Raw genomic sequence first — 21,837 nt, 5'->3', positions numbered from 1 at the left:
TAGGAAACATTTTCAATTCACTGACAATACATAGTGCAAATAATGACTTTTCACTACATATACTTAAAGGACACCTGTCATCAGGTCTCTGTCACTAATTCTATCACCACTACCTGTTGGAGCAGCTCACAAGGATCCCATCCCAGCCTTTATCTAGTAATTTCATACATTAATCATTCTAAAATCATCATTTCTTTATTATGTAAATGAGGATGGTCACATGGTCAGAGGCAGTGATGTCACCCCTGTTACCCCTCCCCTCTCCTCCCCCTGCTCATGTCTGTGTGTAATGTATAGTAAAGCATGGCTAGTGTGTGTGCTGTATCTGCTGACATGCTGCATCCTCCTAATACACAGAGACACAGACATCAGCTACACAAGTACCTGACATGTTCTGCTATAACATGGCTGCTGCCTGGAGCTGTTGTATCTCTCCTATACACACACAAAGGCTGCAGGGGGTGTGGCCACCAGCAAGCACATGTAGCAGCCATCACAGCGTTACACAGGCTGTCAGTCAAGCACTGGGGGTGTGTCTGTGCCTCCCACTCATGAATAAGCTGGACAGCTTGAATATGCTAATGACTCATTGGACATTTCACAGGTCATTTGCATACAGCTTTAGAACCTCATTGCTTAGGTTTACAGGCACGCAGAGGTACAATGAAGGGATAGAGTTAATGCTCTCTAATGCCAGTTTATGAAAATCTATTTAGATTAGGGGGTTATTCTGCCTGACAGGTTCTCTTTAAGGAAATCTACCATTTGATTCTATGCATTATGAACCAAACATACCTTGAGAGCGCTGTAGCTACACTGATGCAGAAACATATCTTGTTTAATCCCTGAGCTGAGTGGTTTTGCTGCAAAAACAATACATCATCACTGTGTTGTCCCTGACAGGCAGAAGTAATCAATCACTGCACCATGCCCCAGCAGCTGTGTATGAGTCATCCAGCTAAGTCCTGTATGGACAGTTCAGGAAGCTCCATGTAATGTGTTTATCTATCTACACGCAGCTTTCTCAAGGTCCTGAATTTTATAATAGTTTTTTGAGCAGAACCACTTGGTTCAGGGATTAAACAAGATATGTTTCTGCATCAGTGTAGCTACAGCATTCTCAAGGTATGTTTGGTTCACAATGCATAAAAACAAATGGGAGATTTTCTTTAACTTTTAATTACTCAGTTAATAAATCAAAAGATGAGAGGTTATATAAAATTGCTGACAAAAGAGTGTCCATACATCTAGTATGCTGGGTCCTCCACAACTGACCATATGCAGTAAAGATACAAAAATACGTATCAGACCTGAGGGGGTACGTAAAGGTGATAGTCACTTCTCAGGTACTTTGTATAAACATGAATGGGTGTGTTGTAGCATGTTATGAATATGTAAAGCATGACCCAAAGATAGAGTGAATCAAATGAGGTTGGACATTGGTCACTGTGGGATTTTGGAGTCTGACCCTAATAGTCCCTGTAGTATGTGGAGGACCCTAGGAGAGCCTATAAGCCTCAACTCGGAGCCGCAGCCCTGGAACCTGATAAAAGAGTCCCTGTTACGCCACCTAAGACTGTGATGATGTCCCATTGTAGGAAAGGAAATGGCCACATCTGGGACTTTTAATGTGACTTGTGGCCATTTCCTTTCCTTTGTGAACAGTCCTTGTCAATGGATGTGTGTATGGAAGCTCAGGACACATACAGTACTTTCATGTTTCAAATATATGTAGTCATAAAGATTATACATTGAATTCAAGTAAAACAACATAATGCTGAATTCAGAGATGTCTGGTATATATGGCATACTTGTTTTATCAATGAAGTACATAATGTATGTGTACGACTATGGATTGTAAAGGGCTACTGAATTTAGCGCTATACAGTATAAATAAAGATTATTATTATTATTTTGAGTTTTTTTTAAACCTAGTTAGAATTGTAAGAGTTAAATATTCCAATGCAGAGTAGCAGACATTTTCCTATATACAGTCTCAACATAACTTGTAATGGGGCGGCTTCCATGTAATGTGGAATGATCAGTCCCTCACACGTCCCACACATAACCAGCTGGGCACACACCCAGTGACACACACAAGATGTGCCAAAGCAGAGGTGCCTGCAACCAGCAGACAATGCTATGGGCCCAAAAGACTTTGTAAAACATAAGTAATACTACCGTCTTCACTTGCACAGGGACGTACGTACAGGGGGTGCAGTCGATAATGGGAAACCTAACATATACTTGTTCCTGAAAATGGTCTTTCTATCAAAAAAATATTTATTTAGGGATGAAGGAAGCATAAAAATGGAATATAGAAGTCACCCTTGTACATTACTTCCAAACTTGAAACTTGGGCACATGATATGTAGATGCATCATAATATGCATAATATGCATCATAATATAATTGAAATAAAAGCCGTCAGGACATAATTACTGGAAGTCCTTGACTAAAAATCCCACAAAACCATCTATGGTAGCTGTCTTATAATAACAAGATCACATCAAAACTATGAGTAAGTGGATGTGTAATCTTCAGTGACCACTACTTACTGTTCAAGTGACTCAAGGCTGGCACCTCCAGGAAACAGGGGCACCTTTGTGTATTGTCATGGGGCACGTTAGGCACGGATGCCACAGTACTGAGCCAGGACTGACGCACAGAGCAGGAATGCTGACACGAAGACAGCTACCAACAGCTGTACAACTAAGTCCTGCCACAATGTTAACCTTTTACATAGGAGAAAATAGCTGGTATCATTATCACAGCCTTTCCTGTGTATAAGGAGCTAAAAGAAACATGTTTAATCCTAGTTTTCTTAGATCACGAGATGTTGGATTTATAATGGTGTCATCTTCAAGTGGCTTTGCATAAATTCTACTCCAATTTATTACAGTGGGATTATAGTTCTGCTGTAACACAACTACACAATATAGCTATAATTGTGTTCTTAAAGAAAAACAGTACAGACATGACCATCAAAAAAAAATCCCCCCACCTGTTTATATACATTACATGATTGTCGGATTGGTGGGAACTGACAATCATCTAATATATATAAATTGGAGAATTCTGGCAAAGATCATGAATTTCAGAAGCCCCATTCATTTATTCCCCGAGACATAAGCCACTTCCACTTGAGAATATGCGCACCCAACAGACATATGGTGAGGTCCAGGCAAGAGAGCTGACAGCCAAAACTGAGGTCGGCCAAAAGCTAAAGCCAAACATCTAAAGTGTTTGCTAAGATCTCTTCAGGAAAAAAAAAATGAAAGTGCAAGGAGAGAGGAACAAATTAGAGGAAATCCATTTCCAGTCTCATTGAATGGTGGGAAAAGAAGGAAAGGGGGAGGATGGGAAAATTCATTAATGGAGCCACAGATTGATGTGCACAGCGGTGTGCAGCTGTAATAAAGCATCAGCTTCCATGGTAGGAGGGGTAGAAGGAGCTGGAATCTTGATCCTTGTGCAGCATTATCCATCACAGCAACCATGTGTCAAAAATGTTACCTAAAAACTAATGATCAAGGATTTATTGAAAAGACATCAAAGCCTTGTCCCAGCATTAACACATTTGTCGCGTCAATCAGATAAGTCATTTGTAAAGAAGTGGAGTCTTTCAACTTTGCACCAGGAATCTTAGAAGCAATAAAACCAGGATTAGGATTATCTGTTATCTGTCACTTTTAAGAAAACCATAAAACCATCATCATTCTTGAAGAGGAAAAAGTGAAATATACCATTCACACATGCAGAGCTTCATAGTAACTGACTGATTTATTTAACACTTTTCCACTGTCAGCAGCGTTCTGACGCTTCTACCCTATCCGATGTATTAAGGATAATGTCTGTGGGGAACGTATATTTTTATATATATATATTTGCCTTTTCTGTTTGATTTAAAGGGGTTTTCCCACAAACAAAAGTTAGGCCCTCTCCATGGGATAGGGCCTAACTTTCTGATCAGTGGTGGTCTTAGTGATGAGAGCCCCACAGATTACCAAAATGAGGGGTGCGTTGGGGTCCCACATACTTCAATCGGACCCCTAGTCGCTCCGTCAGAGTAATGGAGCAGAAGGCTGCGCATGAGCGTTCTGCTACACTAATCTCTATGGAGCTGACAGAGATCAGTTAGCACGCCGCTCAGCGATCTCCATCAGCTCCATAGAAATTTGTGGAGCAGAACAGTCATGCACGGCCGTCTGCTCCATTACTCTGACAGAGTGACGAGGGGTCCGACAGAGGTAAGTGAAAAATGTAAAGCCTTCCCTGCAAAACAGCAGCATCAAACTTTAGTCATGATTACAGCTGGGAAGAAGGGACACCTTGCATCATATGATGCTTGGAGTCCCCTTCTTGGCACTGTGCTCGGTTCGTGAAATGGGACACTGCAAAGTCTGTGATTTACAGAATGACTGGGCTTGTCTAAAATATACCTAAGTAATTCACGGGATAACACAATTGTTTCCTAATCTCAGTAAGCAGTCATATCAGTCAATTATTCAATCATAGGTCATAGATATATTCCATAGCAATATTAACATTCCTAAAAATGGATGATTACAGTCTGAGCTCAGACCATTTCTGCTGTAATTAAATCTAAGGACTAAGGAGTAGGGAAGACCAAAGAAAAGAATGATGCATGACCACTACCAGGGGAACAAGCAATATAGAAGGGCTGTAATGAGAGACACCCGGGAGGACACAGGCCGTGATCAGTCATTGGCTTCTTTGAGAGGAAATTTCTGTAATTAACCTGCTGTAATGAAAATGTTAAAATACACCAGTGGGTGTCACATGGGGGTTAATTAGTAAATGATGGTGACTGTGGCATCTGTGCTCGCCATTCATTTCACCCTCTGCTTCCTGCCTGTCTGCTACAAGAAAACAGGCAGAGATATCAGCAGATGGCATGAAGAAGCTACGGACAGATTATAGGCGAGGGAACACCATAATGGAGATAACCAGCATAAATACTGGGGCTTCCCTGCAGAAAACATATGATTATGTTTGCAAAGGTAAAACCAAGCAATTAGATGCCTCTATAGTCAAGTACATCCAAATACCTACATAATCAATTGTTCCCTACTGCCTACCTAACAGAGGAAAAGCAGCACACCAAGGGTGGCTTCATATGTGGGGTAGGAATGCTGTTCCTAAATGTGAGATGAGCAGCCTTTGAATTAAACTGAAACCGTGAACAACCACCATGAAGCGCATTTATTATGTTATTTGCGCCTGATTTGACATGGGCTGCCATTTCTCTTTCTGGTGTGCACCCTGTAACCTATTTATTATCTGTAGGCATCACAAATTTTATCTTTTTCTTGACTCTCACAACTTTTAATAAACTCATCTCTCAGTTTATCAATACACTTTTCCTGCACTTCTAGTTTTCCGACACCTTTTTCTAGGGCAATTTGTGTTACACACATGGACCCACGTAAACAAGTTTAATAAGTTCTATAACACCTTCATGAATGTGGAGAGTCTTCTTGACATGTTTGCCCTGCCCCAAATTATTTAGCCCTTGGGACCCAATCTTAAATCACAGTCTACAAATTCACACGATTCAAGCGCCAAAAATGGACCCTGTGACACAAATAATAAATGTGCCCCAAGTAATTCAAACGCAACATGTGAACGCATCCCAAATGTTACAATGTTCTTCAAGCTTGAATATATGGTGCCTTTTATTGGAGGTTTGCAGCTTCCCCTTCCAAAGTTCTAAACTCATACTAGAAGCAAATCATACTTTTCATACTTTGGCACAAATTTGGACAGAATTTTTTTGCACACAGTTTGATAAACAGTCAGTCCCCAGGTTACGTAAAAGATCGGAACTGTATATTTTATAATTGTAGCTCCAGACAAATTTTTTTTGGTCTCTGTGACAATTGGATTTTTAAAATGTTGGATTAACAATAAATCTTAATTGCACCTTTAATAACCGTTACATCATATGTTTGTAGCCTGGGGCTAAAGTACAGTAAATGACCAATATCCAGAGGGTCGTTTGTAACTAGGGGTCGTCTGTAAGTCGGGTGTTCTCAAGTAGGGGACCGCCTGTATACTCATAATACTGATTCTTTTCTCTCACTCCACCTGGAGAGTGGTCACAAAGTCTTCTTTATCTTCCTCCTATTGGTAAACTAACTTTAGTATGGTATTTTTGATTGTCCAGATGTAATGTCACAAACCAAAAGTGCTAATCATATTTTTTTTTCCAATCTTTTTTTTTGTGACTGCATATGATAATATCTTATCCCCTTGATATGTAAAAATAATCATAACATGTAAATATGCCCTTAGGCAGTGATCCCAGCAAAAACCTTTTCAGTCTTATGATACTCATGTAGTAAATCTGTAAAAAATCTTTGTTTATATACTAATCAATATCATTATCACTATTTCTTTTACAGCGCCATGAGTTCCAGGCAGCAGTGTTTACATACATTACAATTGCCATAGACAACAATAGGCAGAAGCAGACGATAGTTAGATGAAGCTTCTAAAAGTTTTTGTAGGTTAAATGTTTATATATATGCAATTAACATGTATGGAAATTGGTTAAATCCCATTCACTACACTACTAATATAAAAGGCAGTAGTAATCCGCAAGTAATATTGATTGAATCATTCACTGGGGCAGATTTACTTACCCGGCCCATTCGCGATCCAGCGACGCGTTCTCTGCGCTGGATTCGGGTCCGGATTTATTAAGGTAGTTCCTCCGCGATCCACCAGGTGGCGCTGCTGCGCTGAAGAGCATCGGAACGCACTGGAATACACCAAGCTGGGCTGAGTGAAGGTAAGTGCAATTTTCGCGACACATTTTTTTTTAAAAATGCGGCGGTTTTTCCGAATCCGTCGGGTTTTCGTTCGGCCGTGCCCCCGATTTCCATCGCGGGCATGCCGGCGCCGATGCGCCACAATCCGATCACGTGTGCCAAAATCCCGGGGAAAATCGGCACAAATCCGAAATATTCGGGTAACACGTCGGGAAGATGCGAATCGGGACCTTAGTAAATGACCCCCATTGTGTCAAAACCCTTTATATACCTTATTTATTGTAATCTTTAATAATCTAAAGATGTTGTATTGCTGTACTTCTCTGAGATAATCTCTCTTTATGAGCCTGGACACACACAAAAAAATAAAAGCATGTGAGCGGGCATAAAAATGTTACGAGTCACTGAATGTATGGAAGATTTAGTATTACAACACCACAATGCATCCCTTACCAAGATAAGCAAACTACATACCTTGTTCATAGACATTCACACCTTCCTGGGATACAAGATAACATTGTTATTTTTTACAATTGAAAAAGCAGAACTATAATGGGACAGTTTTGGAGCACAAAGCCTTTAATAATATAAAGGCTGAGTTCAAGGCACAGTCAGTTTCCATTCTTTTATTCTGTTGTAGTATCAGAACAATGGAAAAAAATAAAGTGATAATAAAAACGGCTGCGCTATTTGTTCCATTCAAAACAATGAGACATGACTGGAGATACACTGAAGTCATTGGAGGACTGGTGTAAACAGAAGTTCTTCAATTTGTATCTGTATCAACAAAAGAATAGACACTTGAACAAGAACTAGGAGGAAAACAGTAATGTGCAAGGTAGATAGGGCACACATAGGGCCAGATTTACAATTCCTTTCCGATAGACAGTGTGGCAATTAGGCACTTTTAAGACAAAATGGAGCACATTTACTTACCCGGTCCTGTCGCGATCCCCCCTGTGCATTGTCCGATGATCATGGACTCTGGCATGATTCACAAAGATTGTGCGTCCGATATCCTGCATGTGTCGTTTCCCCGCTCAGGTCCGCTGGAGTTCACCTCCTTCTTCCTAGTGCATGTAAGTGCATTGTCTTCCGACACAATTTGAATGTTAAATCCTGTGCTCCGTCCGAATCCGTTGGATCGTCCAACACCCCCCCCCCATTTGTGTTGCATGAAAGTCGGCACCACAATCCCCTTTTAAATGCGGCGCAACATGGTAATCGTCGGAATATCCAACGTTTGTGCGGTCCGCAGATCCTTAGTATATGAGCCCCAATAAGTTTTTTTTTTTGCACAGATTACACCAGACTATTCATTTGGGTTCTATGGTTATCTGGGCTCCCTGGATTCCTCTCAGCATAACCTATGGTCTAGGGAAAGTTTGAGCTTTAGGCTATCTGCACATGTTGCAGATTGTCAAGTAGGAAATCCTCATCCAATATAAATGGTTTTTATGTGTGTTTTTATGTGGATTTCATGCAGATATGTCTATTTAGTGTTGTGTTTTTATGCAGATTTTCAGCAGTAAAACCCATACAGAATCTGCAATGTGTGCAAATGGCCTTATTGTGGGATTTATACAGTTATTCTCTTCCCCTCAACAGTCTTTCCCTTTTCTCTGACCCTAAATAGTTTTGTTGCCGAAGTACTCAATACTGAGGGAACCTAACCGTTCCTTTCCCTGTCCTCTAACATTCTGCCCCCTTTAGCACAACAAAAATTCTAAATAATGTACAGTATATTTAATAAAGAAACTTTGTGTAGCAGAGCTGGCAGGCATGAAGTGATGCAGGCTTCAGTACTACACATAGCAGAAGGAGAGAAGAGCTGCTGCGGGGGAACGGGGATAGCTGAGTACCTGGTGTTTATTATTTTTTTAAGCAACAAGGGAGGGTTGAGTTAGGTAATTTGATGGGGAGCTCATGTGCAGTCCTGATCCTCTGTGACTGTGACTAGCACTTATACAGCATCTTACGTGGGGACAGGAAGTTGATCTCTCCATTGATTCTTATAAGACCCTCAAGGTGAATGAACTGAGAACCCAACTCTGACTTTAGAACAGCGTATAAATATGTTTTGTGAGTTCTATTCTAACTGATGAACATATCCCAGTGCTGAAGTGGTTAATAAGTAAACACTAAATAAAATTCTTTGCTTCCTATGTAAAATGTCTGCTAACAACACATGGAGACACAATAGAGGATGTAAAATTTCCACTCTACATCCAGAATTATAAAGTAGAAGTGGACAATTGTCCCTATCTTGGAATCTCTGACTATGTTTTGTCTCTTTACCCACTGTTGGGCAATTAACGGAAGGAAGCAGAAGCGGAGCGGAACTTCCTGGTGTGATTGGCGCAACACTAATGTAACACTGGACACTTTCTTGTTATTTTTATCACTGGAAAGTATTACATCAGAAGATAATATCCTATTACTTCTTACACCTTCCTTCTTCCCAGGATGTGTTGTGATTCACTTTTTACACTTTATGGAAGAAAATTTACAAAACACATCAAAGAAGTCACAAGGCAAGCTATTGATATTTCCTACTGTAAGGTTTTCATGCAGAAAAACTGTAATAAGAAGTTAAAGGGTATTACTACAAATTGCAGTGTTCAGATAAAGGTTGCAGCGACCGCACAGTTCATTCACTTGAGAAATCCACAGGTCACTTAACCAGACAGGACTGTAAAGTGGAAGTTTTGTTTATTGGAAAGCTCTGGCTATTTCAACCCAATAATCTATAAAAGTTAAAGGGCTGCTCCCATTTTAGCAAATTAATGTTATTGTTTGTATTATAAAAAGTTATACAATTTCCAATACACTTTCTGTATCAATTCCTCTCGGTTTTCCAGATCTCTGCTTGCTGTCATTCTATAGAAAACTTCTATGTTTACTACTAGTGAACAGAAATCTGACCATGGTCACACAGGTGCACGGCTTGTTATATCATAGAGAGTAATCAGAGCTGTGGGTGATAACGAGCCATGCACCTGTGTGATCATGGTCAGATTTCTGTCCACTGGTAGTAAACATAGAAGCTTTCTATAGAATGACAGCAAGCAGAGATCTGGAAAACCATGAGGAATTGATACAGAAAGTAGTTTGGAAAATTGTACAACTTTTTATAATACAAACAATAACAGTAATTTGCTGAAATGAGAATACCCCTTTAATGTCCTGGAATACCCCTATTAATACAAAAAAGCTAATTAAAGGGTCTTGAAAGCATTAAAGGGAACCATGAAATCACAGTGCAATCAGCAGGCAGCATGTTATAGAGCAAGGTGTAAACCTTAGCTCTCTCTCTGCTTTGAAGCTATAGATGAGTCAGGGTGACGGCCCTATTGATGATTAACAGACATCGATGTATTATTGTGTATGCTGAGACAACTGTCAAACACATATAGGAACGGCCTCCTGACTAGAGTTAAAGAGCTTATAGATCGCAGAGGTTTAGATAAATAGTTGACAAATTATACTGAATCATATTCTAGAAAACGTTATATCACCTGAGCCTATCAAGCCCTAAAATGTGCTGCTTGGAGATTGCACCGCCGTTTCATGGTGATAGGTTCCACCATTTAAAGCAGCCAGTTTGTATAAAATACCCAAACTTTGATGCCTCCACTGCTCCAGTACCAGTGGCCCTGTGACGGCTCTTGCGGTTATCCTTCGGCTGTTGTCAGATGACCTGCTGCTGAGGAAGGTGGCAAATGCAGGTGATGACTGATGTCAGCGATGTACCTTCCCTAAATGTAATATCATCTGACTGTACCATAACCGCTGATACAGGAGCCATCAATGGGCCTCCGGATGAGTGCGAAGACAAAACATAACATGCTGATGTAACCAATTATCATAGTATCCGTCAAAAACCATAAGAATATTTTATCTCCTGTAAAAATAGAATCACCAGTGCTTAATAATTCTATGTAAATGCAATAGAAAATAAATTACAAGAAATGACAGCCAGAGTATATAATAATATGTCAGTCATGACAAGTGTTGTTATACAAACAATGGTAGTGAATCACAATTGTTATATCTATACTGTTAGTCCTAGAATCACAGAATCTTCTGCCAACTCTGAAATGACAACAAAATGAAAAGCTTAACATATTCTGTTACTATGAAAATGAGCTGTACATGAGAACAGCTCAATAAAGCACCTCCAGGGACAGGCAGCGCTTCCTCCAGTGCACACACTCCATTCCCAGACTCTCCCAGATGTTTCCACACATACACGGGAAGTGCACACTGCTTCCCATCTTCTCCATGCAGCAATTCTCCACATACTAGGTTTCTTCGCTGTGTTACTCGAAGGGTTTGATCCTATCATACTATATATATTATAAATGTTGTTTTTTTTTTACTTACTTAGGAACTGAGTAAAATGTATACCACACAGAAACATAATAAAACGGTCTTTATTTCATGGCTGTGAACCATCTTGGCCCAGTAAATATAGTTTTATTCTGACCTAACCAGGACAATATATCTTGGTTTTAAATGGAGTCTATCACAGAGGCAGTGAACCTATGGCACTCACGCCAGAGACTCAGAGCCTTATCTATGGTGAAATGTGCCATTACACAAGTCACGGCTGTATAATCATTGGAGCTCCTTCTCCGGACCCAACAGTTCTGTTTGGTGCCGCAGACTGAATCTCCAAAGATTATTTGGACTTCTCCTCCTTCTATCAACAATATTGTATCCTTTGGATGCAGAACTGTGCTGGACTATTAGGGAGTAAACAAAGGTGTTGGGTTGGTGGGGCACAAAACATATGTGGGGGCAAGTAGAGGAGGCAGAAAAAAATATGGAGGGAACAGGGCACAAAACCAATGAAGGCGTGTAGGGGAGGCACATACCACATACAGGGGTCACAAATAAATATGACTTAGCAAGGAGGAGGGCATAAAAGATAAGAGGCCCTGGGGGGGAACAAAACATAAAGTATGAGTAGCACATTATTATTAGCCGAGGCCTGTTATTGGCTGCAGCAGTAAACTCAACGTCACTGTGGAAATCAGTTAGAAAAGGTAAACAGAAGGGACAAGTGCACCAAAATGACGGATTCCCTTTAATTGTTCAAGAGTACGCCAAATGCAATGCTTTAAGCTCTGTGTTTTTTTTAAGACATAGGGTGGTAATGTATGAGTTGCTTTTTTTTTATAGTAACACATCAGTTTGCAGGTAAAATGATGTATTGACACTTTACGAAAAATAAATTGGTTATGGGTTTTTAAAAGGTTCCCCCTATACTTACCTATCTTTTGCCCAACAATCCAGAACAGCACCCATCACCGCCAGCCTCTGTTTGTATACTGAGGCTCAGTCATGATATTATGTCACAACCCCTTTAATAATACCATATAAAGATCTGTTTACTACAAATATAAGTTAAACAAGGACTTAATGAAGGTTACCAATTCTGGACTCAATAAACATAAGTGCTTTATTTTAAGACATATTACTATAAAAATACACTCTCGACATCTGTGTCCCATTTTGATTCAGGTCCTGAGAAAGATCTGGGGTCAAGAACAAAATTATGGTACGATTTTTGGCTTAGAAAGAGCCATGAATAAACATTTATTGCCATTTATAATTATAGGCAATGTACTATTACCAGATTAAAAAATGTTGTCCGGTTACAACAAGTAAGGGCTGATTTAGGTCATTGGTGACAGTTGCTCCATTGGCTTCCCCCTATTAGTCAAGCAAAAGAATTGCTTTATGGTTCTATAAGCCATGCACAATATTTGGAAATTATACACAGCATGCAGTAAAAATGTATAATTACCTATTCTACAACATATTAATATTTAGTGTATAGGTAGTAGACTTGTCAGATTCGATAATTGGGGCACATTTACTTATCCAACAGAGTTCACCGAAAGTACATTGTCTGACGATAATGCACTCTGCTGCGATTCCCTAAGATTGTGCGCCAGATATCCTGCGTGTGTCGTTTCCCCGCTCAGTTCTGACGGATTTCACCATCTTTTAAGTGGTGCATCTAAGTGTATTGTATTGCGACACAATTTGAAAGTTAAATACCGCACTCAATCCGAATCAGTTGGATCGTCGGATGGCCGGCCCCCCGGTTTCTGACGCATGCGACACAATGCCAGCACAGACACCTGTTAAATACCTGTACAAGCCATGCAATCCCCGAAAACACCACACGGTTCGACGAAAGTGCAATCCGCGACCCTTAGTAAATGAGTCCCATTGTGTCAGATTCTAGTGTAAAGTTGCTAGATGTATCTAGGAAGAACATAGGGAATTAGAAGATTGAGGGTCACTGGGAAGCTACCTTCCCCATAATCCAGCCCTGGCTGGATACATCTGATAACAGGACCATGTCTAGATGACAATAGAGCACCTGCTAAATTTTCATTCTGATGTGATAATCCCCATTACATCATATAAAACTCATCTGTAAGGTAAAAGTCAGGAGCTATCAATGATGGATAGGCAGTCCCCAGGTTAAATACAAGATAGGGTCCGTAGGTTTGTTCGTAAGTTGAATTTGTATGTAAGTCGAAATGGTTTATTTTATAATGGTAGATCCAGACCAAATTTTTTTTTGCCCCAGTGACAATTGGAGTTTCAAAATTTTTTGCTGTAATTGGACCAAGGATTATCAATAAAGCTTCATTACAGACACTTTGATGCTGATCATTGCAGTCTGGGTCTATAGTAACATCCAGAAAGCTTTACCAGAGGTCACAGTGGGCAGAGGGGCCCGTCTTTAACTATGGGTCGTCTGTAAGTTGGGTGTCCTTAAGTAGGGGACCGCATATATATATATATATATATATATATATATATATATATATATATATATACACATATATCTAAAGCCTGGAGCACAACCAGTGCTGCCAATATACAGTGTTTGTTATGAAGAGCGTTATATAAGAAAATTATTTACAGTAAAGTAGAGAGCTTGCCACCACTAGTATTCATGTATCTCTCCGCTGTTTCCCAATATATAAGAGGAAAGGAAATAAAGTGTTAGAATTGAATATCTCCCACCATTCCCATCCCTTCTGGGGAGTGTCCATGATAAAGCATATCCTCAATACAACAGCGAAGTTACTATACACATTGTTCTACCTGTCCGTACAAGTACAGTATGATGGAAAAACCACTAATGTTACACAAGACTCCTACATGTTATTATTGATACAGAGGATCCTCTACAACTGTTTGCCAGGGTTAAATAGTACAGAAAAATAAAGATTTTTTTCTTTTGGTCGCCGCCATCTTTTCTTCACTATGAAAGGGCAGGGCTATTTCTGAGCGATCAGTCGGCTCTGGTATAGAAACATTTTATGTAGAGATTGTTCCAATCACTGAAGTTTCTATTCTCAAACAAAAGCATACTACCATTGTTATAGAAATTGGTATATTATACCCTCCAGTCCTCCAAAACACTGACTTTTAATGCTGTTTTTTAATAAAAAGGTTCCTGTGTCTATGACTGCAGTCCATCACGTGGTTAGAACATCACTCCAGGGATGTATGAAAGGGGTATATGAGGTATGCACTGGGATAGAGGGATGGTAAAAATAAACTGGAATTCTCCACAAATAACTCAGTGGGTAGCTTTACCAAAATAGGAGGACACTGAGTATTTATCTTACTCACAACTGTACCCGAGAGAGGACGAAACAAGCAAAGGGGAAGAGGCCAACGAGCAGGGCCGGTTCTAGACAAAGTGGGGCCCTGGGCAAAACTAAAAGTGGGGCCCCAAAATAAAACTATTTTATGACCAGTCACAGTCAGCAAGAGGCTCCTTTAGTATGGTAAAACATACTGTAATATGGGAGAATTTTATAGGAGATAGATGATAGGGATATGATGGGCAGCATGGTGGCTCCGTGATTAGCACTACAGCCTTGCAGCGCTGGTCAACATCTGCAAAGATTTTGTATGTTCTCTCTGTGTCTGCGTGGGTTTCCTCTGGGTCCTCCGGTTTCCTCCCACACTCCAAAAAATTTGGGGAGGGGGACCGATATTTTCTGAAAGCAGTCACTTGCCCCATTTTCAAAATTGCATCAAAGATTTTATAGACATAGGCGCCTTCATGCAATTTTGATTCAAATTGAAACATTTTATTAAAAATACTTAAAATTTGACTTTGATGGCAAAAAATTTGATCCAAACAGAAAATATTTACCTTCACATCTCCTAATTGTAATACATGGACATTTGTAGAGTTCACAAATGTGCCCTATTGATATGTTCACATGAATAAATCCACATAATATCACTAAAACTGTAATAACTAGATATCTGCTTTTCAGCTAGACATTTTTAGACAGTCACAACCTGCTAAATATATCAATAAAACAGAATAAACAGTAAAGGGACCATAAAACCTATAGAATTTTGAAAGCAGACAACCAGGCGATGCATTTGGCAATTAACATTCAAAATTTCCTCTAAAATATGTACAAATCCAGATACTTATATAAAGAAAACATACTTTCCTAAACCAGTAAGATGTGAGATTATACAGACCCCACAAGTGGATATCCACCAAAATATGCAGCAAAGGGAACTGCAGAAAATTTACACAGATGTATCAGTGTCTGTTCCTTACACAATGGTCACCCAAATAAATAACTATATATCCATAAACCAAGCTAATGAGATAATAAAAGTCACGTTTAGATGTGCGTCATTGAATTAGCTGCACAATAACAGAACCCTCCGCGCTACATAAGAATGAAAGTGAGAATGTCATAACATAGGTGTAAATAATGGAGGATGATGGGAAATAAAAACTTTATACCAGGACATGTGTGTGTTTTTGGTGTTACATATAACTTTATGGACATGTTCTGGTCGCGGTGTAGTCACATTAGGCGAAGAGGATTGAACAAAAAATAACTATCACAAAATAAAAGGGAATAAGAGAGAATGGGCCACATTTATCACTTTTGTGCGCATAGGTGTAGTAGTTGTGCCTAAATTCTGGTGCACTGTTTTCCAGAATTATCACAAGCCTTTACAGAATTAGCACAACCATCTGTGATAAGTTAATTTCCTGCCTCTTATTAATCACTTTACTTTAACACAGTTTAGGCGCAATTTTGGCGCAGTTTAGGCGTAATGTTAGATTCAGGCAGTTACATGTCATCCTGCTACAAGCTCCTCTCTGCTTCTCCCACAGCCCAGAATGAAGATAACACTCACAGCAGCACCCAGGTGTGTGACACCCAGCACCCAGTGACCTCCTCAGCAGTGGCTTCTCCTGGAGGGGATCCCCCAGTGCTGGTCTCCTGCTGCACCCCTGTAATTCTGCACAGTATCCCCCTCAGACACACTGGTGATACTGTGCAGAATTACATGGGGGACACCTGTCAGTACTATGTGCAACATTCTGTAACGTTCTCTTCTCTCTTGCTTTGAGCTCAGGATTCTGCAGAATGTTTTGTAAATAGAAGGTGATGAAGTGTAAATAGAGTCTGCAGCTCCTGTCTGCAGAGTATCTAATGACTGTATTATCTGTACTAGTGTCTGCAGAGTATCTCATGTCTGTATGATCTGTTCTAGTGTCTGCAGTGTCTGGATGAGCTTTTCTGCTAGAAATGAGCTCTTCTGCACAGGGCCTCAGTGCTTCTTCTCAGTTAACGCCACCTTCGGGCTGGAGTGTTTTTGCGCCCGTTTTTGCGCCTAAATGAAAAGTTGCAAGTGATGAATATCATTAGGCGCATCAAAACATCTGGATTGCTAGGATAAATGAGGGAAAGCTGGTTATTTTTTGCTGCGCAGCTAGCATTTAGTCACATTTAGTTGCAAAAATGGCACAAAAAATGGTGCGCCTGAATGAAAAGGCGCAAAAACAACAGAAAAAAACGATTGATACATGTGGCCCAAAGTGTGTTCTTAGATTTGCATAGAGAAGGGTTAAAAACATGAATATTAGTTGATATTATCCCTTCTCAAAATGTAGTACTAGTAACATATAAAGTGACTATTTCCATTATCTGTGAGGTGCAGCAGCTCCTGTGTGCAGCAAATGCTCCCTGCAGCCTGATGGCTAAGAATCTGGAGGGGGGGGACACTTCAGGGGGCTGTATCTCTGGTTCTGTGACTCTTAGAACCTCACTTCTTTTTTCCTATGAAAGAAGAGAGTCTCCTCTTTTATATGAATCTATATTTGTGTTTCTAAAATGCAGAAAAATTGAGATATTAACTGTTAAACTGCCGTCGGAAGTGATATTTATATATAAAAATGGCACCTGATATTCTCACTTTAAACCTGAATATCTCTGGATCCATAGCACCTAGAAACACAATTCAAGATTCATTTGAAAGAAGAGATTCTCCCCTTTCTCCCTGGGGGCCCTGGGCAATTGCCACCTTTGCCTACCCATAGCGCCGGCCCTGCCAACGAGGAGACCATATGACCAAAGTGATACCAACTTTTAAGTTACTAACAAGGACTGGAAAAATGAAGAATATTGTACTGTGCTGCCTCACAGAAGGAATTGTAGTGGTTTTATTGATGGATATAATAAACTTTACTTTTATCTATCAATAAAACCTCTTATCCAGCGAACACCAGATATATACCAAGCTCCAGGCTTCTCTGCAGTCACTTTCACCTTGGAGTTTGTATATAAGATGGAGGCTGATGGCTTTTTCCACAAGCAGCATTTTATTAAATTGTTTTATACTGGTTCCTCATAAAGAATGGCTGGACCATAATACAAGCTCTTGTGTCACCCCCGCATACGCATAGACTGTAAGCTCTTGTGTCACCCCTTCATTCTCATAGACTGTAAGCTCTTGTGTCACCCCCTGATCCTTATAGACTTTAAGCTCTTGTGTCCCCCTTTCATCCTCATAGACTGTAAGCTCTTGTGTGACCCCCACATCCTTATGGACTGTAATCTCTTGCATCACCCCCTTCACCCTCATAGACTATAAGGTTATGTTTCCCCCCTTCATCCTCATAGACTGTAAGCTCTTGTCCCTCCTTCATCCTCATAGACTGTAAGTTCTTGTGTCACCCCCTCATTCTTATAGACCAGTGATGGCTAACCTATAGCACTGGTGCCAGAGGTGGCACTAGGAGCCCTTTCTGTGGGCACCCAGGCCATTACCAGAGAGGACTCCAGGTATCTTGCTGCAGTCCCAGATAGTCCAGGACTTGCTGTGCACAGAGCTATTTTAAGGTGACAGCTCTACCTGGGACTATTTTCTGCTTTATTGGTGTCCTCAGGTGCTGGTATCAATGAAAACTGTGACAGAGACGGGAGTATAAATCACAAATTAAATTTCTGTGTTGGCACTTTGCGATAAATACGCGGGTCTTTGTTGTAGTTTGGGGTCTCTAAAAGGTTCGCCATCACTGTTATAGACTGTAAGCTCTTGTGTCACCTCCTCATCCTTATAGAATGTAAGCTATTGTGTCACCCCCTCAACATCATAGACTGTAAGCTCTTGCATCACCCCTTTCACCCGCATAGACTGTAAGCTTATGTGTCCCCCCTTCATCCTTACAGACTGTAAGCTCTTGTGTCACCCCATCTTCATAGACTGTAAGCTCTTGTGTCACCCCCTCATCCTTATGGAATGTAAGCCCTTGTGTCCGTCTTTCATCCCCATAGACTGTAAGCTCTTGTGTCACCCCCTCATCCTTATAGACTGTAAGCTCTTGCGTCACCCCCTTCACCCTCATAGACTGTAAGCTCTTGTGTCACCCCTCATCCTTATGGACCGTAAGCTCTTGTCACCCCCTCAACATCATAGACTGTAAGCTCTTGTGTCACCCCCTCATCCTCATAGATTGTAAGCTCTTGTATCACACCCTCATCCTCATAGACTGTAAGCTCTTGTGTCACCCCCTCATCCTCATAGACTGTAAGCTCTTGTGTCACCCCCTCATCCTCATAGACTGTAAGCTCTTTTGTCACCACTCATCCTCATAGACTTATGATGATTTTTTTTAATTGTATGAAGTTTCATAATGTTTTTCAAAATTTTATTATATTTTAGCACAATATATATCCTTTTAAAAGATTAGTTAATCTTTAAAAAGACATCTTGAAAAGAAGAAGATTCCTGAATACAAAAGCAGAAAATTGATGTTACGCACACACAGTTATATCTGATATGTACTGACCATTTAAGGATATGAGCTACTGTACATAATCTCCCGTCTGGCACTCCAGACAAGCAAATCGCACAGTCCACTCTAACTGGCTTACTGCACTTTATTCTGAGGAGAATCCGAATAAAGACAGAACAAGAAATATAGAAAATTATTTGCCCTAATAGAAATTTCCATGTCCCCTATTATAGTCACTGTATTACATATTATAGTGCAGTAATCTATCTACAGTACATATACCGTAGTATAGTATCCACTACATTACAGTACAATATTGTAAAAAATGTGTAAAATGTTTGTTCTGAGCAAAGGAAACATTTCACAAATCCAAATTGGTCAAGGTCCACATAGATGCCTTGGTAATATCATGTTTCCCGGTACCAGTTAATGATTATAAACAGGACTAGGTCCAATGACAGAAATGTGTAACATAGATTCTCAATAAAGCGGAGTGATCTCTACAATACACCATGTACCATTTAGAAGAATAAGAAAACATCCCTATTAGATCCATTAGGCCCAAACATTAACCAATGAGCTTAGTATTTGTAGCAGTATCTTTCTGCTTGAAAGGCTGAAATCTAGTTAACAAATATATTTAAAATAGTCTATTGTACCGCAAAAAGCAAAAACAATGGACACAGCTCACCATATGGACACGATGACATGGACTGGAGGGACGAGAGACTTTGCACTGAGAAAAACGCTGAGTGTCTTCAGGTGAGTAGATACAGTCATTCAAGAAAAAAGAGGGTGCTCCAGCGAGTCCAGTAAAAACATTCAATTTTATTCCATAATAAGATAAGACAAGGTAGTGTGCACAAGATTAACTTTTTTTGATCATGTGCACACTACCTTGTTTTTATCTTGATATGGAATAAAATGTAATTTTTTTTTACTGGACTCGCTGGAGCACCCTCTTTGTTGACTCTATGGGGCTTATTTACTAAGCGTCCATTGGCCGCATTTTCGTCAGGTTTCCTGACGATTTCCGTTTTGCGCCAAATTGCCCCGGGATTTTGGTGCACGCAATTGGATTTTGTCGCATTGGCTCCAGCTTGCACGCGACAGAAATCGGGGGGGCGGGCCGTTGTTACAATTTCTAATTCCAACAATTAGAAATGTGTCGTAAGTTACGTCCTTACATGCACCGGGTAGGAGAAGGTGAACTCCGGCGGACTTCGGCGGGGAAGCGACGGATGCAGGTACTCGGGCGCACAAGCTTATTGAATCGTGCCAGACCCGAATCCTCGTCGGACAACACACCGCGGGATCGCGACAGGACCGGGTAAGTAAATCTGCCCCTTTATGTACAATACACTGTTCTATTCATCTCTGTGGTGGTGGATTCACCAATCAGTAACTTATCCCCTATCTTCTTAGAACTGGAATATCCCCTTTTAAGTTAATTCTTTACTCAGATTACACAAAGAAGTCAAGCCCCGTGCTATAAACAAAAATTTTAGCTGTATTGCAAAGATCATACTTTTCTGTAATCGTGTGTAGCTTGTTCTAGTGGAGATCTTTGCACATATAAGGCAGATTTGAAACAACTATTTTTATATGATTTTTTCTTGCATGAAGTAATAAAACAAAATTGCTCTTTAAGGTTGAAAACTATTTAAGGGGTATTCCCATGAAGACAAGTTTCTTAAATGTACTCAGGATAACAAGATAACACATTCTCTAATTCACTGTTATTGACAAAAACACAGAATTTCACAGATATAAGTCCTGTCACTATCAGTCCTGCTGTACACAATTTCAGTTGCCCGTAGACACAACCCTGTAACTTCAGACTTAGGGTCAGGGAAGCCATTTTGGATTTCTGTGTGAGGCCGTGGACCCGAGTTTCTCTCTCTCTGCTCTCTAGCCCCGCCCCCCTGTAGTCCAGGACGGAGCTCACTCACTGACTTCCTGCTGTGATACACAGACACTGGGGCTTATTTACTAAGGGTCGCGGATTGAACTTTTGTCGGACTGTGCGCCATTTTAGGGGATTACACGGCATGGACAGGTATTTAACAGGTGCCTACACTCGGATCGTGTCGTACATAATCGGTTTTTGGCGCAGTTGTGTTGGCTTCCATGTGACACAAATTGGGGGAGTGCCGTGGGACGATCCGACTTATTCGGATTCAAATTGTGTAGCAAGACAATGCACTTACATGCACCACGAAGAAGAAGGTGAACTCTGGTGGACCTAAGCGGGGAAACGACACATGCAGGATATCGCGCGCACAATCTTAGTGAATCACGACACGGTGCATTATCGGCAGACAATGCACTTTCTGTGAACTACGTCGGACGGGTAAGTAAATGTGCCCCACTGACTTCCTGCCAGCAGCGTGAGGAGAACTACAAGCTACAAAAAGATAAGTTCTTTATCTGGGGAGGCACAGGATAGAAAAAATTCAATGTTTTACTCCTTCCTGTGCCGTTATTAATGACACACATTTATTAAAAATACTGCAAACTGCACTATGTGCAGTTTGCCTGTAGAGGGAGCAGTGTGCGACATATTCATGAAATGTAGCGCACGTTCTTTATTAACCTGGCGCCCTCTACATTTCTCCAGCAGAATGCACCGTTTTCTTTGGTGCACTTTGTTCATGCTGCCGAATTGTGGCGCGGACAGAATTGTGGCGCGGACAGAATTGTGGCGCACGCTCTGACTAAGCACTAACAAGCCCCTTTTGGTACACATTTTCTATGTCTTGTCAGACACAGTGCACACAGTGGTCCAGCACAGGCCATGCCCCCACACATCCGTGGAGGAGATCTAGTAGGCAATTATTTCAGTGCTTCTACACTAATTTATGGTGTAGAAGTACTGATAAACCTCCTCCGTGGAGCTTGTTGCTGATTGTAATTTATCTGCAATTAACA

At 40.5% G+C, this 21,837-nt stretch overlaps 1 protein-coding gene across 4 annotated transcripts in view; it reads right to left on the bottom strand.

Moving 5' to 3' along the window:
- Positions 1–21,837, bottom strand: part of ITGA7 (integrin subunit alpha 7) — a 103,923-nt gene that overhangs the window by 58,526 nt on the left and 23,560 nt on the right. The window lies entirely within an intron of this gene.

The sequence above is a fragment of the Engystomops pustulosus genome, chromosome 2 (genome assembly GCF_040894005.1).
Source record: "Engystomops pustulosus chromosome 2, aEngPut4.maternal, whole genome shotgun sequence".
Taxonomy (NCBI): Eukaryota; Metazoa; Chordata; class Amphibia; order Anura; family Leptodactylidae; genus Engystomops; species Engystomops pustulosus.
The sequence above is the reverse complement of the archived record's forward strand: the minus strand, read 5'-3'. Positions and strand labels throughout refer to the sequence as shown.